Source organism: Pan troglodytes, chromosome 16 (genome assembly GCF_028858775.2).
Source record: "Pan troglodytes isolate AG18354 chromosome 16, NHGRI_mPanTro3-v2.0_pri, whole genome shotgun sequence".
In the NCBI taxonomy this organism is placed as follows: domain Eukaryota; kingdom Metazoa; phylum Chordata; class Mammalia; order Primates; family Hominidae; genus Pan; species Pan troglodytes.
Window position 1 is genome coordinate 71,644,061 of NC_072414.2, and position 18,102 is coordinate 71,662,162.

Genomic DNA, 18,102 nt, shown 5'->3' on the forward strand with positions numbered 1-18,102 from the left:
ACTGCAACAAGCCATTCATGAGGGATCCACCGCCATGACCCAAACACCTCCCACCAGGCCCCACCTCCAAGATTGAGGATCAAGTTTCAACATGAGATTTTAGGAGGACAAATATCTAAACCATATCAGCTGGACCAGCTCAGCATGTCACAGCAACAGCAAGAAGGTCAGTGTGCTGAGACTTGAGTGAGCAAGGGATAGGAGATGAGAGGAGGCTGGAGGCCAGGATGTGCAGAGCCCGATAAGCCTGGGTAAGACATTTAAGGTCTATTCTGTTTGTAATGAGAAGCCATTCGAAGGTCTTGAGCAAGGAAATGGCATGACCTGGTTTACATTTTGAAAAGATTGCTTGAACTGAGCCATAGAAAATAGCTCTGGTGGGCCAGGGCAAGAACAGAAGCAGAGAGATAAATTGACAAGTTATTGCTATCTTTCCAAAGCCAGAGCCAAGAAGACTTGCTAGTGAGTGGAATATGGGACATAGATTCACTTCCTAGGGCTTCTGTACCCAAGTAAAACAAGCTGAGTGGCTTAAGACAATGGAAATGTATTGTCTCACAGTTCTGGAGGTTAGACATCTGAAAACAAGGTGTCAGCAAGGTCATGCTCCCTCTGAAACCTGCAGGGCAATAGTTCCTTGCCTCTTCCTAGCTTCTGGTGGTTTGCTGTCAGTCTTTGTCATTCCTTAGTGGGCAGCTGCTGTAAATTCAATCTTTGCCTTCACTGTCACACAGGGCATTTCCTGTACATCTCTGTCTTTACATGGCCATCTTCTTACAAGGACACACATCATATTGGGCCAGGGGCCCATGCTATTCCAGTATGGCCTCATCTTGACTAATCACACCATTTCCAAATAAGGTCACATTGTGAGGTACTGGTTGCTAGGATTTCAAAGTATCTTGTTTTTGTTTTGTTTTGTTTTGGTGTTTGTTGTGGGGGGTTAGGGGGCAATATTCAATCCATAACAGGTTGTGAAAGAAAGAGGGAAGTTGAGAAAGATGCCTTGGCTTTGGGCCTAAGCAAAGTGCCCTATATGGGAATGGGGGAGAATGAACGGGAGAGGTGTGATCAGATTTGTGAGAAGAAGTAAATAAAGAATTGCTTTGAACATGCTATGTTTGAGGTATCTATGAGACAGTTGAGCTGGGAGAATAGAGAAGCCAGTTGTATTTCCAAATTTGGAGGTCAGAATTGGGAAATGGGCTGGGTAAATTTGGAAATCATAAGTGTATTAGGGCTTTTGATGCCATGAAGCTAGATGAGATTGCCTAGGAAGCAAATGCAGGCAGAAGAAAATGATCTAAGAGTTGCACCTTGGGACACTCCAACATTTAGAGGTAGTGAATAAAAGAAGGATTGAACTAAGAATAAGAAGACAGTGACAGAGCTGGCAGTGGGGTAGGAGGAAAGGCAGAAGAGTACAGAGTCTCAGAAACCAAATAAGAAAGTATTTCAAGAAAGAGGGAGTAACCTAACGCATTAAATAAGCTGAAGGATCTACCAAGATGAGCATTTGGAATTGACCATTAGACTTAACATGGAAGTCATTGGTGACCTTGACAAAAGTTTCAGTTGAGTGGTGGTAATTAGATCTGTTTCAAGAACATGGGACATGAAGAAGGTAAGTATAGAAAACACTTTAAAGATGGTTTTGCCTTTAGAGAAGATAAATAAGGTTATAATTGGAGGGGCATGTGGATTCCAGGGATAGTTATTTTTTATATGGGAGATATTGGGGTATGTTTAATTGGTGACAGAAATGATTCAGTTGAAGGGAAAATTGTTCTTGAAGGAGAGAAATGATCATTAACAAAGCAAAGTATGAGTAGGACAGAGGGATTGGAATCCAGGGCACAAGAACGAAACTTGGCCTTGGGCAGAAGCAGAGAGAGTTTATAAGAGAAGGGAAGACAAAGGACGTAAGTACTGTAGATATAGGTAGGTATGCAGCCCTAGTTATGGAAAATAAGGAGGTTATATTCTGATTACTTCTGTTTTCTTATTTAAAAAAAAAAAAAAAAAAAAGCTAGATCATTAGCTTAGACTGAAAAGGGGATGAGGGTGAGGTGGGAGGTTGGGAAGAAGGTTGAAGTGGTTATTCAGGAGAATGGACAAAGGAACTGACCAGAAAAATGGATAAGGCTTGCTGAGTTACATGGTCCTAAATTAAAGCAAGACTATTGAGTATGGTTATGGTTTTTTCTAGTCATATTTAAACAGGTGAAAAGGAAACAGAATACTGCCTTTAGCCAAATTAGGCAAGTATGACAGAGGGAGACAGGGGTGAGAGAGTTAAGTGGTTAAGCAAATGAGTGGTTATAATGATAAACCGTGGAATCCATAGATAAAAATGAAAGTAAAGAAATGTAGTGGACTTAACTGATGACTGGGAGGTCTTTATAGGTCAAATAATTGGTAGAATTTAAACTAGAAGAAGTGTGGCAGAAAGATCATAGAATGGGAAACTTGAGTCAAGGTTTTGAAGGTGGCGCCATTACTAATAATTGGTGGCTGAACTGTGACAGAGGAAAAGACAAAGAAAAAGGGGAATCAGGAAGCTGAGAGGTCAGACTTTTGGATGAGCAATCTACATGGATGTTGAAGTCACCCATGATGATTATAGAGATAGGCAGTAAACCAATTGCTAACTTTCAATGAATAAATGATCAAAAGAGAATAGCCACAAAGATTCGGCATAAGTGCTACAAAAAGGGTAAATAGGTAGTGTAACTGATGACATTTGCTAAGGAAGCTGGAAGGTTTAGGGAAAAAGAAAAAGCGACGGTCAGCTAGCAGCAATGAAAAATCAAGGACACCTACCCCTTTGCTAGGTCCTATAACATTGGGGTATCATGTTAATGGGGGATTTCTTCTCTCCTTCCTAGCACTGTTCTTCTACCCTTCTCCCCTGCTCACTCATCTTCCCAGATGACCTGTTCACAGCTGAGCACAGGAGGAAAGGGAATTTAGGGAAAGATCTTACTTTGCTGGTACCTTTGTGACATCTGGAGACTCTTTTAGGGGTTTTTTGCAGTTTGGGAAACTGGGAAATTCCAATGGAAATTTTTATGATGTGGGTGATGCCTTTCCTCTGGCCTGGCCACATATGACTCCAACTCCTGAAACCTTGCATCCAGAGACAGGTCTTGTATACATTCCTGTTAGAGCCCCCACTGCCCTCCCAATGGACCTTGTGGACAAAGTCCCTTGGGCGAAGTCTACATTCCATGCTGGTTTTCCCAATGCCCACATCTGCTGTATGGGAAACATTCCTGAAAGCTTGCCCCTGCCAGTGGTGGAAGTGGCACCTACCCCCAAAGCAATTATCTTCCTCTTTGTTCTGCTTCCTGTGGTCGAAAGCTTGCTGCAACCTCCTGCCTTTAGATCTCATATTCCTGAGTCTACTACTAGTCCATTTTGTCCCTTCAACCCTCAGAACACATATCAAGTTCTAAAGGTGAAGACCTTCACACCAAGCCTGAAGTAATCTCAAAGCATCATCCCTCTCATTCTCCAGAGATATTTTTTTCTTTCTCCTTGAGTGTTCACTCTTTCAAACACTCCAGGAGAGTGATGGACTAAGGGATCAAAATATAATCCCTTAATATTCTTATACTCATTGTTCTTTTTGTCTTTGTTTTTGTTTGCTTTTTTTTGCAGAGACAAGTGAACATTTATTTTTGGTCCTTTCTTCCTATGTGTATTTCAAATCTTTTTCAAAACAAGGCCCCAGGAATCTCCAGATTCAATTATGTCCCTGGGCTTGGTCAACCACTGCAGGAGTCTTAGGGAGCCTTGTACAAATGCTAGAGTTACTCATTTACCAACATTAAACCCTAGGATAGAAGATGCACCAAAGCAGGACTCCTTCTTCCATGGAATGTGCTGATTTCAGACAAGATGGCAGCCAATGTAGAAAATACTGGAATTTTTCCTTGGAACTGGATTGTGATGAGAGGTGCTTGCCATGAACATAAACTACTATCTTTTCTTTGACCCTTCCTTTCCAGTTTTTGAAGACAAAGCAGGAAATAATCTTCTCTGAAGATACTCAATAAAAATTCCAAAAAAAAAAAAAAAAACAGAAACACGTGCTTCCACTTCACTGATAAAAATTGACTGCAGTTTGGCACCTGGGTCTAGTTAAACAGGCAGATGAGCTGATTGATGCGTTCACCCCAATAGCCAGGTGTGCCCATCTCCTTGAGGAAGCCCACTCTATTTTTGGTACCATGACGGGCCACTGAGAGGGCACAAGAACCATGAGATCTCCTAGAAATGCTTCCCTGGGAAGGCAATTTCATGAATGAGATCTTCCAAGCAAATGACACCAAACTTCCCCAGATGCTCCTCAATAACTGTGTTGGCTGTCAGAGGGAGGGTCTTATTCTTGACCTTGGCTTGTCCATGTTTCAAAATGAGTTCCAGGACAGACATCAGATTTGGAAATCCCCAGGTCACATAAGGTTCCACCATACGCAGCATTTTTAGGTTCTGGGGAGTGACTTTTACAAAGACACCACTAAAAATTTTCTTTAGGCAAAGTCTTGCAATGGTTCTCTGCACCAGTAAACTCATGCCATCAATCCTTTCCATGTGTACAACAAAGCCAAGGAATGTTTATCGGGCAATTCCAAGGCATGAGATTTCACTTCTAGTCATCTGAGACACACCTTGTCATGTTTCTGCTGCCAGAAATCATGTAGGAATGATTCCAGTCGCTTAAACCTGAATCCTTTTCCTTTCCTCTGCTCCTTCTTTGCCAAAAGTGCCTCCTTTGCCTGGGTGGCTTTGAGAGCTTGATAAACCTTCCCCTTTTTCAGGAGATTTTCTGGAACCAAAGAGATTTTTCTTTGCTCTTGCTCCACCATCTTTCTAGTGCTGCAGCTACTGCTTTTTGAGATGGAGTCTCGCTCTGTTGCCCAGGCTGGAGTGCACTGGCGCAATCTCAGCTCACTGCAACTTCTGCCTCCTGGGTTCAAGCAATTCTCTTGTCTCAGCCTCCCGAGTAGCTGGGACTACAGGCACGAGCCACCATGCCCAGCTAATTTTTGTATTTTTAGTAGAGATGGGGTTTCACCATATTGGTCAGGCTGGTCTTGAATTCCTGACCTCAGGTGTTCCACCTGCCGCCTCCCAAAGTGCTGGGACTACAGATGTGAGCCACCATGGCCAGCCTCTTATATTCTTACTATGAGAATATTTTTGGCCATTCCCTCCAAGAGTTCTGCAAATGGAGTCCAGCACCAAACTTTGAAACACGGGGAAAGGTGGCACCTAGTGTTTTATCCTTAGCCTTAGGAACCTCTCCAGATACACAGAGAGGAAGAGTTCGGTATTAACACGCTGCTGCATTAGTAACTAATATTCTCATCCTTCTTCACTCCTAACAAAATTTAGATCTTGTTAATAATTTTTACTTCCCAAGGTTCATAAATCTTGGATTTGGTTCTATAACTCCCACAATAAAAGGACTACCAGTGCTTTTTCTTTTTTAAGCTTTTTAATTCCTCAGGAGGGAGGGGTGTTTAATTTCTTGGTTGGCTGGATTTCATTGTCAGTTAGGTTGTTTTGCTCACACATGCTTTACTCACATTATGTCTGAGAAAGACCTTTGCTCAGATACTCAAAAGATATCTTGACTACATACACTACTCACATGTCATATTTTCTTCTGCTCAACACCTTACAGATATTGCTCCATTGGCTTCCAACTCTAAATGATCCTCTAGTCCTTATATAGTGGACTCTCCTTTTATGAATTGGAGAAATCAATGACCGCCTTGATTTTACAGCTGAACAGTAGGTATTCATGTTCTTGTTTTCTCCCAAGTAAAGCTCATATGTGCTATAATTCTCATTGGAGTATTTCCCACATATGGTCTTCATATGCAAGAGATGATTATATTGGTAGAAAATCATTGGGTCAAACCCTCTTTTCCCTTGAACTTTAGACATTGTTCCATTGTGTTCTGGCATTGAATATTGCTATGAAAAAGTATTAGGTCAGCAAGGTTTTGTTCATTTGTAGGTATCCTGATTTTTCTGCCTAGGTACTTGAAGAGATCTTTCTTCTTTTCGAAAAGGTTTATAAGACATACATGCCACCAAAAATCATATGAAAAAAAGCTCAACATCACTGATCATTAGAGAAATGCAAATCAAAACCGCAATGAGATTCCACCTTACACCAGTCAGAATGGCTACTATTAAAAAGTCAAAAAATAACAGATGCTGGCGAGGTTAGGGAGAAAAAGGAATGCTCACACACTGTGGGTGGGAGTGTAAATTAGTTCAGCCATCGTGAAGGACAGTGTAGTGATTCCTCAAAGACCTAAAGACAGAAATACCATTCAACCCAGCAATCCCATTGCTGGGTATATACACAAAGGAATATAAATTGTTCTATTATAAAGACACATGGATGCCAATGTTCACTGCAACACTATTCACAATAGCAAAGACATGGAATCAACCTAAATGCCTATCAATGATAGACTGGATAAGAAAATGTAGTACATATACACCATGGAATACTATGCAGCCATAAAAAGAATGGGATCATGCCCTTTGCAAAGACATGGATGGGGCTGGAGGCCATTATCCTTAGCAAACTAACACAGGAACCATAAACCAAATGCTGAATGTTCTCACTTACAAGTGGCAGCTAAATGATGAGAACACATGGACACATACAGGGGAACAACACACTGGGGCCTACTGAAGAGTGGAGGGTAGGAGGAGGGAGAAGATCAGGAACAACAACTAATGGGTACTAGGCTTAATATCTGGATGATGAAATAATCTGTACAACAAACCCCCATGACACAAGTTTACCTATGTAACAAACCTGCACATGTACCCCTGAACTTAAAATAAAAGGTAAAAAATAAATTAATTATTTAACAACGTATGTTCAGTAAATTCTAATGTTCTGCATCAGCATTCTATATCATTTTGTCAATATTTCCTGAAACATGGTGGGTTCTTTCAATATGCATATTAGATTTTTACTTATTTCAAGGAAAATTTTATTCTATCACAACTTTGGCTATATTTTTTGGTGTCACTTGTTTCTATGTCATTTATTCTATAGTTTCTTGGACATAATTTATTTTGTTGGATGATGGTGGATCATCTTTATTAATCACTTATATCTATTAGTCCTTCTTGAACTGCTATTCTCTCTTGATTATTCTCTGCATTCAGTCGAGCCTTTCTTCTATGTTAGCAATTCAATTTTCAGCTATGGCCATTCTAATCCTTGAAAATTCTAATTTAGTTATAAATTACGTAATGCAGTTGGGTGTTTTTGTTTCTCTGCATTCCTCTTTTTTATCTTATCCTGTTTTTCTTTTTAAATCTGTTGTCAAACACTTATTTAATAAAATTCATAGTTTTATTAAGCTCTTCAGAGTAAAATACTCTCAGGTAATCTTTCCCAAAGAGCAAAATACTCTCAGGTAATCTTTCCCATAAGTTGTCCTCTTTTGCAGACTGTTTATCAGTCTTTAGTGTGCTAGATTGATTTTACCTTTTCCTGTACTATTTTAATAAAACCATTATTTTTATTGTTAATAGTTACTGAATGGTTCTTTGTGTGCCAGACCCTGTTCTCTGCAATTTCCATATATTAATCCTCTAATTATTATAACACAACCCTGTCAGGCAGATACAATTATTTGCTCCATTTTAAAGGTGATGAAACTGTACGTTTGAATAATTACTATGATGTTTCTTTTCATTTTGCTCAGGCTTATGTGGGCACTTTCATCCACACCTTTTCCTTGCTATAGTTTAGTACAGATGAGTTTTCTTTGGTACCATGTTCACCTTAATATTATACTTGCTTATCTTCCCTTTCCAACTATAGTTTGGGGACTCAGAGTAATGTGTCCTATTATTTCTATAACCATAGAATTTGGAAAGAGGGGGAGAAAGACAGAACTCCCCCTTCAAAGGTTATATAAAATGTCCTGGGTTTGTTAACCTTAACTAAAAATGCTCTATTAGGTCTCTAAGTTCAGGAAAAAGCCTTGAAAAAATGAATATTCCTACATTTTTTCTCTGCATTAGATGCCATCCTAGGATGCTGCAGTGACTGAAACTGAAGCTTTTTCTCTTGAGGATTTTCCTTTATGTTTCCTCCAAGTAGCTCACTTACCTCCTTAGTGTATTTCTTCTGAAATTTGGGATTTAAGGGGAAATTCTCAAGACGTGTTAACAAGTCCATCTTCCTTCCCCCATGCAGCTTTGAGGTGGGGTAGAGGCTATGTTAAGACCCACAAGGAATCTTTCCAGTAAGGTTGATTTCTTTCTTAGGACCCCATTTTTAAAGTTAGGACACTAAATGGTATCCCTTCCTGCTTTCCTTTTTTATTATTTTCTATTTTTAATTTATGTGATCAGGTAATAGGGAGTTTCTATGACCTGGATTCATCCTGCTATCTTTACCGAAAACTTGACTGGTACTTTATGACATTAAATAAATATATCTGGTAACCAATGTTTGCTTTTCCCCAGAATAGAATATTTCCATTTTATCATAAAACACTTGTACATGTATGGCATTAAAGTACTGAGATTCAACTACAAGACAAGTCTTATGTTTTGTTTCATTTTTTATGTCTATTCTATGGACTAAGTATCACCTGAAAAAACACAGTCTTCAGAAGCTTTTAGCAGTTTTCAGACTAGGGGACTTCTAGAATTTTCCTCCTTTTTGTATGGTTACATTGGTAAAGATGTTTTAGTCATAGAATAGTTTCTGGACATAGTCTTCCTACAATCTAAGAATAGAAGTTGATCCTTTAAAATCAGACTTAGAAAAATAAATAAAAATTTACAAAAATAAAATCACACACAGGAACTTTAACTTTTACATTTTTGTGTAAAATGAATACGCAAAAAGTCTCAAAAGAAAAATGTTCCCATTACATATGTTTTAAGTGGATTTCTCCCCTTGGAAGCCACCTCTGAGGAGATATTTTTAAAATATTTTAAAATATAGCTTCTACAGTGTTTTTCCCAACTGCTAAGTTGAGACCTGATTCATACTTCTGATTTTTCTCTTTGGGACGGGAGAAGGGGGAATAGAAATGATGATTAATTACAAAAGAACCACTTCCGCAAAGCCACAGCAGGGGGAGGGCAAAAGCAGATGCCTTCTGATTCACTTTGAAGAGGAGATTTGCTCATCTTCCTTCTTTGGCTTGTGTTTTTGGCTTGTGCTGTCATTCGGCCCCCAACTGGGACGTGTTTTTACATTCGTTTTGTCTTTAGAAAAGATATATCCAATCAAAAAGTTTAAGCTGCTCTTGACATTAATAAAGCTGATGAAGATAAAAAAGGAAAACCTACTGTCTTAGTCTGTTTCCTGCGGCAATAACAGCACAGGGCTCACTGTATTACCAGGGTCAGGGCTCAGTGTGTGACCAGGATTGGGGTTCAGTATGGACCAGGGTCAGGGCTCAGGGTGTGACAAGGGTTGGAGCTCAGCCTGTGATTATGACCAGAGTTCCATCTGGAGCTGCTCTCATAAGCTCATGTTTTCAGAGCCTTGGCTTCCCCTTAGAGCAAGATCACAAGGGCTCAGGGACTGCCTGCTGAGAGCAAGGTAAGGTAATCCTTAAGAGAATGGGCTGTGGAATAAGACAGGCTGGTTCAAATCCTGACTCACTACTTGCCAGCTCTCACCTTGGGCAATGTCCTGAGCCTCTAAACCTTGCATTGCTCACCTGTAAATGAAAATAAGAGGATGCACATGTGTTAGTTCATTTGTGCTTCCATAGCAGAATACCTGAGACTGAGTAACTCACAAAGAACAGGAATTTATTCTCTCAGAGTTCTGAAGGGCTGGGAAGTTCAAGATCAAGGTGCTGGCATCTGGTGTAGGCTTTCTTACTGCATCCTCACGTGGCAGAAAGCAGAAGGGCAAGAGAGAGCTAACTCCCTTCGTCAAGGGCATCTAGTAATCTCATTTATGGGGGAGAAACACTCATGGGCTAATCACCTCCTAAAGCCCCTCATCATTTAATACTGTCACATTAGTAACACGTGAATGTGAGAGGGAATGTAGTCAAACCACAGCATCTAGGTATGTCGACTTATCCATTCCTAAGGCTTCAATGCCAGGGACTTGTTGCGTCTTTAAGCTACATCTCTCTCCTGAGCTCCAATGCCTATTCAACTTCTCCATGCAAAGGGGTCTCAAACTCAGCATGTCACAAACCAACCTCAGCTTTGGCCACACTCACACTCATCAAACTGCCCCAGATCTCTCCTTTTCTCAGTGGATAGTGTCACTTATGCCAATCAGGAACTCAGGAATCAATCTTCACCCTTCCATCCCCTTCCGCAAGTCCAGTCAGGAAGCAGGTTATGTAATTCTACTTCTAAAACATCTCCCATGGGCATCCCTTTCTATCACTGTTGCTACTGCCATGCATCAGGTCTCTTTATCTCTTGTCTAAGAGATCACAATATTCCAGTTAGTCCTACGGTAGATGGTGTTTACCAAGGTAGCTGTGCCAATGTCTCCATCCCCCATGTCTTATGCAATATGGCCTTGCCTCCCCCACATCAAGAGGTGGAGTCTATTTCCCTTCTTCTTAAGTCTGAGCTGGCCCTGTGACCTATTTCAACCCATAAAAGCAGCATGGTTGTAATGTGGAAGTAACTTCCAAGGTTGACCTTAAGAGATCTGCCTTTGCCACTTGGAATGCTCCCTCCTGGAAGTCAGGCCCTGTATAAGAAGTTCAACTGCCCCTAAACCACCATTCCATGAAGAATCCTAAGCAACTCTCTTCCCACTAGAGAGAGAGAGAGGCCATGCAGAGGAGCACTGGGGTGCCAGGCAGAAGGATGGAGCTTCCTCAGACCTTCCAGTCCAGCCCAGCCCAACCACCAGCTGAGCCACAGCCAAACCATGAAGAGCAGAACTTCCCAGTCCTGCTCTGCCTGGATCCCTGACCCACAGCAAGTGACAAGCAAATAAAATGTTATTGTATAAAGCCACTACATTTTGGAGTAATTTATTATACAGCAATTGATAACTAAGACAGTTCCTCTGCCTCTAGTCCTGCTACTCTAGATCCTTGCCATCTTGCCACCAGCACTGTGTTCCTGAACTCTGCTGGGACCATGCCACTGTCTTCCCTATAGAATCCATGCCAAGCTTAACTCTTTGCTAAATATCCTTCTTAGTCAGCCCCCTTCTCTCCTGCCCAACTTCAGCTTTTGTCACTCCTTTTTTCACGCTTGCCTTTCCCAGTTCCCTCAAGGCCCCAGACATTCATCACCCCATGAGTTGTACCATGTGATCCTATATCCCTGAAATAGTCTTCCTTCATCCAAACTATACCTGGTATAAACCTAATGCCCCTGAAGTCTTAGAGGACCAATAGCTCTCAACTATGCAGCCCCTCTGCTAGCACCACTTGTCTACCGTCCCCTTCCTAGACCTGACCATATGCTGGAATCACTAGGATACACTGTTAACAACACACATTTCTCAACTTCTTCTCAACCTACTGAATCATAGCCTGTGGATGAGGCCTACAAATATGGATTTTTGAGGCACCTCAAGAGTTACAGACACAGCACAGCAGAAACTTGTATTAGGGCTGATTTTGTATTGTAATTATTTGCCGCGTTGCCTCTTTTCACCACTAGGCTGCCGTTCCCATAGGGCAGTAACCACCCACTCATCTCTGTGTCCGTGGGTTTAGCCTCCTCCCCTATTGAGTACAGGAATGAAGGAGTGGCTTTCAGGAGGTCTGAAATGCAAGTCAGAAAGGCCAGGAAATCAATGTCCTTCTTGAAGGAAGAAAGAAACCAAAGAAGCCAGGAACTGGACCTCAGTTCTTGTGCCCATCACGGGCAGCTCAGCACAGTACTTCCCACACTTGTCCCCTTAGTAAGCCCCCAGAGTACAGAGACCACATCTGATTCATCTCTCTATCCCAGAGCCTGGTCTAGTGCTTGGAATATAATAACTGCCATAAAAATTGATGGAATGAATGTTTCTTGTAAGCCAAGAGGAAACAGACCAGTTCTGATGGAGGCTTCTCCTATGGTTGGTTTCAGGCCATGTCCCTCAGGCTTGGTCTTGGTAACACTGATCTTAGCTGTTCATAGACATTCCCTCCCACACTTCATCCAGTTCTGAAAGGGCTGGATGCCAGTTAAGTGTCTGTCCTGCATAAAAGATCTGCCTACAGCTACCTATGAACTCTTGTTTAATTTTCACTCACAAAATGCTTCTGTACATCTCTGTGTCTGAGGGTGCTGCGTCATTATATCAAATCCCATGACTATATCCAGAAAAGTTAATGTTTATTTCTGCTGTGGGGTTCCACCCTGAGTAGGCAACCTCTAGCTAAGTGTTCAAGAGAACAGTTACTGATTTATTAAGGATGGAATGAGACAAATAGAGGCATTAGTGACACAAAATCCGCTGAAAGGGAAATCAAGTGATGGAGTGTTTTCCTGAACAAAACATACTCTCTTTGGCACTAAATATTCAAAAGGCAGTTAAGGAGCTATCAATTCACCATAACTATTTATTTATTGAAATCAGATTTTGTATATTCTTACCCATCTTTACAGATTTTCTGTTAAAAAAATGTTTTTCTCAGAGATGTGTTTCTGGAGAACAATGAGAAAGATAGAGGTTTTGATTATGCAAAATCATTTTCATACTTTAACAAAGAGATCCAGAATTTAAGTCGGAGTCAGCCCTACAGGGAGCTACATCAATAAACAAATAGATCCTGATGCCTTTAAGGGCCCCGAAAATGTTTCATGCACTAGCTGGCAAGCAAACATGACCAGCCCTTTTCCTTTAATTTAAAGCCGTTTATCCGCTGGTGGGTTTGATATTTGTGTTGAGAGTGAACCGAAAGCCTGCCAGCCAGTGATGCTCATTAATTCAGAGCTTTCCTGCAGAGCTTCATTCCTGCTTTTCTGTAGCATGGGCTCCCAGGATTTCCTGCCAAATGGGACATGGCCTTGTCCCTGCACCCGCAGGCTTCTCAAAGAAGCCTGTTTTTCCCAGTGACATCTCACACCTCAATCAGCCCAATTGTAGCATAACTGACTTTAATCATGTAAAGTATTTACTTTTCTTGAATCAGAGGTTCAACTCTCAGATTTAGTCCTTGAATTGAATAGCTGTGCAAGAAAGAAGCTGATGTGAATATCATGCACTTAGTTTCTATCTAATTGCATTTATTTAAAATATGTGTTTGTAAACCTGTCATATGCCAGGCACAGTTCTAAATGGTGAGGATACAGAAAGTAAGCAAAACAGACCATGTGCCTGCCTTCATAAAGTTTACATCATTTGTGAAGACAGACTATAAGTAGACAAAGAAATAAGATCACTTCAGATGGTGAACTGTGCTATGAAGAAGATAAAACAGAGTAATGAGATAAAGAGAAGGAAGCGTCTCTGAAGATGTGATATTTGAGCTGGGATATGAGTGTTGAAGAGAAGCCAGCTGTGCAGGAGTCTGGGGGAAGAACACTCCATGCAGAGGGAATGGAAAATGCAAAGGTGCTGTGGCTAGAACAAACTTGGAAGATTTGAGTGTTTATGAAATAGAAAATAATAATAATTAATTATTATTATGTAAATATATTACGTGAGTATATTATTTATATTATTTAAATGATATATATTACATAATGTATAATTAATGTCATAATATAAATATGTTATTATAACGTAAACATAGTATTACACATATGTAATGTGTGAGCAGCATCATGCAATGCAGAGGGCATGGGGGGTGTTCCCCCTGGAGTGGGTAAAATGATGAGGTTAAGTAACCATACATTGATAAGCTATATACAATGTCTCTATCTATCCACTCAATTTAGAATCTCCAGTACATGTGTATTACTTGGAATGCCAGGTATAAGACAACAGCTATTTATTCATTTCACATTTATTCAATACTTACTTTGTGCCAGATGGAAGGCTAGAATAGGGATCAACAAACTTTTTCTGTAAAGATTGTGAGAGTGAATATTTTAGGCATTGTAGGCCACATAGGCTGTCTCTCACATACTGTTTTGTTCTTACCATGCTCTAAAAATGTAGAAACTGCTCTTAGAATTAGGGCTGTACACAAACAGCCTGCAGGTTAGGTTTCACCTGTGGGCTATAATTTGCCAACTCCTGGACTTAAGGTGAACAAGACATGTCCCTACCTTAAAAATGCTGTAAATCTAGTAGGGAAGAAGAGAAGAAATTATAATACAGAGTGACAGAGAAGACTTCACAACAGAATGAGAGGAAGGGAACTTCCTGCATTGTTATAAGGAAGGGCACTTAACTCTATATTGGAAAACCAAAGCACGCTTCCTACAGGAAGTGCCATCTAAGGTAATGAGTAGAAGCTGACAAAGTGAAGAGGGGAAGGTGAATATTCCAGGTTGAAAGCCAGCATTGGCAAAGGCCTGGAAATGAAAGAGATCACAGGACAAATTCTGGGAACTGCAGATCTCTTCATTATCTTTAAAATCAAGGGCTATAAACTCAAATTTCTATAGAGGCCAGGTGGGTACAAATCACAGAGTACATAAAGCGGCTATGGAAGGAGCCACAGCTCAGCAAGAACACTGCTAATCTTGGTGCCAGTGGCAGGGACACAGTAGGAGGTGATGGAGACGGTGCCCTGTCTAAGGGGCAGCTGGTGCTTAACTTCTGCCTACTGGGGATGTGGCCCAATGTTAGCAAATCTGATTTTTCAGAAGACAAAAGAAGATGTTGATATCTTTGATAGTTTTGAAGTTTAAATATCTTTGAAATATTCCATATTGGCACTTGCCTGTAGTCCCAAATAGTTGGGAGAATTAAGTGGGAGGATTACTTGAGCCCAGGAGTTTGAGCAGTGAGCTGTGATCATGCCACTGCACTCCAGTCTGGGTGACAGAATGAGACCCTGTCTCAAAAAATTTATATATACATATATAAAATATATACAATTTTTTCAAAGATTGGTGATGCATTTTTATTCATTTTAACCACTGTGAAGGTAAATATTTTGTAGGTCTTAAAAAACATGGCTGCATGCCAACTTTGTCCCGCTGGCCTCTGGTTTGCAGGCTCTGGGCTTCATCAAAAAGGACCAGAGATGAGACTAAAGGGGTCAGTCAGGGTCATGTATACTGGCTGATAAACAAAAAAAGAAGAAGAAGCGGAAGAGGTAAAAGGAGGAGGAGGAAGAGGAGGAAGACCAGAGGAGGAGGAGAGAAGAAAAAGGAAAAGCTGGCCACTTCTCAGAGCTCAGGTGTAATTTGATGCTATGGTGCATTGCATATTTTTTAAGGGAGAGGTCATGTGGATCAGCTAAGCTGTGAAAGTTGAACTTGTTTTTTTCACCAAATGAGTCTGTTCATTTATTCCTTCATTAGCAAATGTCTACTGCCCACCAACCATGCGCCAGCTCCCTTCTAGGCATTTAGTGTACATCAGTGAACAAAGCAGACTGATCCTTGCCCTCAAAGAATTTCTGTTCCAGGGAGTGAGAGGTGGTAGAGGAAGACAAAAACATTAAACGTAAATACATAAATCAATGTTTTAGGAGATGATAGGTTCCATAGGGGAAATAAGGGAAGGCATGAGGGATAGAGGGGAGGTAGAGAGGAACATGCAGTTGCAACTTGAAATAGACAAGTCAGGGCAGGCCTCCTGGAGAACAGAATTACAGATGAGGGAATTGGCCATGCAGCTATCTGGATCAGCATTACAGCAGAGGGAACAGCCAGTGCAAAGGCCCTGAGGACTGAGTGTGCCTGGTGTGTTGGAAGACCTACTAGGAGACCATGTAGCTAGAGGATAAACAGGGGGAGAGCAGTAATAGCAACAGTAACAGTGGAAGGTAGAAAAAATAGTATTGGCTAACTCCTGCAGCTGTGAGCATATCTGTCAGAAGAAGAAAACCTCCATCACCCACAAAAGCCTCTCTATAAAGATACTGTCTCCAGCAACTGTTCCAAGGAGGCTATCAGCTTCCAGGCAGGCCCCAGGGCACTCTAGCCTAAGCCTGACACCTCGGAATCCTAGATTCCTAGACCAGTCAGTGGTCCTTAAACTAGGGAAGGCACATCTCTAGGGGTTGTTGGAGACTTTCTAAGGGATACCTGGACATGGATGGGCTAAAAGGAATCATCGCCCAAGCACTCAGCCTCTGTGTAATCTGTACTAAAGCTGATCTGCCAAAGAATGACCCCCTTGCTCACCAACCCTTTGTCCACTTGACAAAAGAAAAGTAAAAGCACGCCCATCCTCATTCTCACTACGAGGCATTGTCGAAGGTTTAAAAGCCTCCAGAGCACCCAGCAGGGGAAAGCCCCTCAGTGAGTCACTGCAGCATCAGATCCTTGGGGCTTCCGGCTTTCCTGCTTACTTATTTTCTTGTTGGGGTGCAGGAGTGTTAGGCATGCAGCCTCCTTGGGATGTTTTGAATTAGGTAAGAGTAGAGAGCAGTAGTGGGAGTAATAACAATTTTTGTTCAAAGACTTTGCCTCTCCTGTCCCCAGGCTATTGTCAAAGAACACATTGCTCTTAAGGGAGAATCTTGTTAGAGCAAAACAGACAATGCCGGCAGAGAGAGGGAATTTTACAATCTGCCTCTTTCACATATTTAAACATAGGCAATCGCCTGGCAAGGTGGCTACAACTCCACCTGCCAGCCGCCATGCTTTCCATGAACTCCACCGTGTTACTTGGTACAGATTAAGGAATAAGCTTTTGTGGAGAGGAGAATATTCACAAGGCCTGAGCCAATACGGGAAGAGGGGCCAGGCTCCCAGGCTCCTGTTGGCCAAGGCCTTGGATTCACTGGTCAGACAGCCCATGTCTACCTTCCAGGGGAGGAGTTGTGCCTGGGACTGGGTCATTTTATAGAGCATCCATAAGAAAGCAGCCTTGCCCATGGGGGACAGGTTGTTTGGGGCTTGGCATTTGGCTCTGATGTGCCAGCTGTTTACTGGGGTTGTCTGGCCTGCAAGCTGGCCAGCACCTGGGGCCTTGTAAAGTCCAGCTCTGTCTATCAGGGAAGGAAGCCACCAATCCCTATACCTCCCCAGGAACTAAATAGCAGGGACAGGGAACCCCCTTTCTCTTTCTTTGCTCATTTCAGATTTCTCCTTCCCAATAAAGCTCCTAAACCCATACCATGGGACACTGTGGAATTTGTTTAGAGCCCTGAACATTGGAAGTGGTGACCCCTAAGGGACCCAACAGCCCCTTGCAGGTGAACACTGCAGAGAGAAACCCTGCATGCTGAGGTTATGGCCTTTTGGAAAGAGCAGAAAAGATGAAGTAGGTTATTCCAGGGATGGGACGTGTGCCCCATGGAGTAAAAGATGTCACTGGGATAGCAATCAGGCTTAGTTGGACCACTTCAAATGGAGCATGACATTGGAAGAATAAATGATCAGGTGGCTTTCGTGTCTAAAAGTCAACACAGCCCTGGAGGGGAAGTCATCCAGCACTAGGGGATGGTGGCTGGGGGCTGCGTGGTCTGCCAAAGGCACCAATATCCTCCCACCTCACTATGGGTCATGGGTGTCTAGGAATCCCCTCCGAGATTGCTAGCAGGGTTGCAGCAGCCTAACACCTTAGAAATCACCCAGGAGTTTGGAGAGGTCTGGTATAGATACGGATGTAACAACACTTAAAAAAATTAGGGTTCCCTGTCCTTCAGTCAAACCACCACCGCAGGAGCAATGGCTGGATGCAGATATGAGTTTGCATCCAAAGAGTCAAGTAAATCTGCAGGCAGGCAGGCAATATGGAGGGGTGGCCCAGGGCCCTGCTGCAGAGCACATGGCTGGACTGATCCCAGGAGGGGTGGGGGACACTCGTGCCTTCTGGAAATAGGTGTCTGGGAGCAAAGAGTTCTCCAAAATGCTGAGTCCTCTGGGAGACAGCCTGCCAAGTAGGATGAAACCCTGTCTGGAATGGAGGGATGGGAGGAAGAATGGGTTCTGGGCTTTGGGCCAAGTTCGTGGGGAGCTGGCCAGCCACTGAGTCCCAAACAGGACTCAGAAAGTTCAGATTGAAGTGAACAGAGTTAGATGAGA

General features: G+C 42.1%; 1 long non-coding RNA gene and 1 pseudogene across 1 annotated transcript in view; both read right to left on the reverse strand.

Annotated features, from left to right (window-relative positions):
- Nucleotides 1-18,102, reverse strand: part of LOC104002394 (uncharacterized) — a 336,523-nt gene that overhangs the window by 205,195 nt on the left and 113,226 nt on the right. The window lies entirely within an intron of this gene.
- LOC740875 (ribosomal protein uL30-like) lies at nt 3,639-5,105 on the reverse strand (annotated as a pseudogene).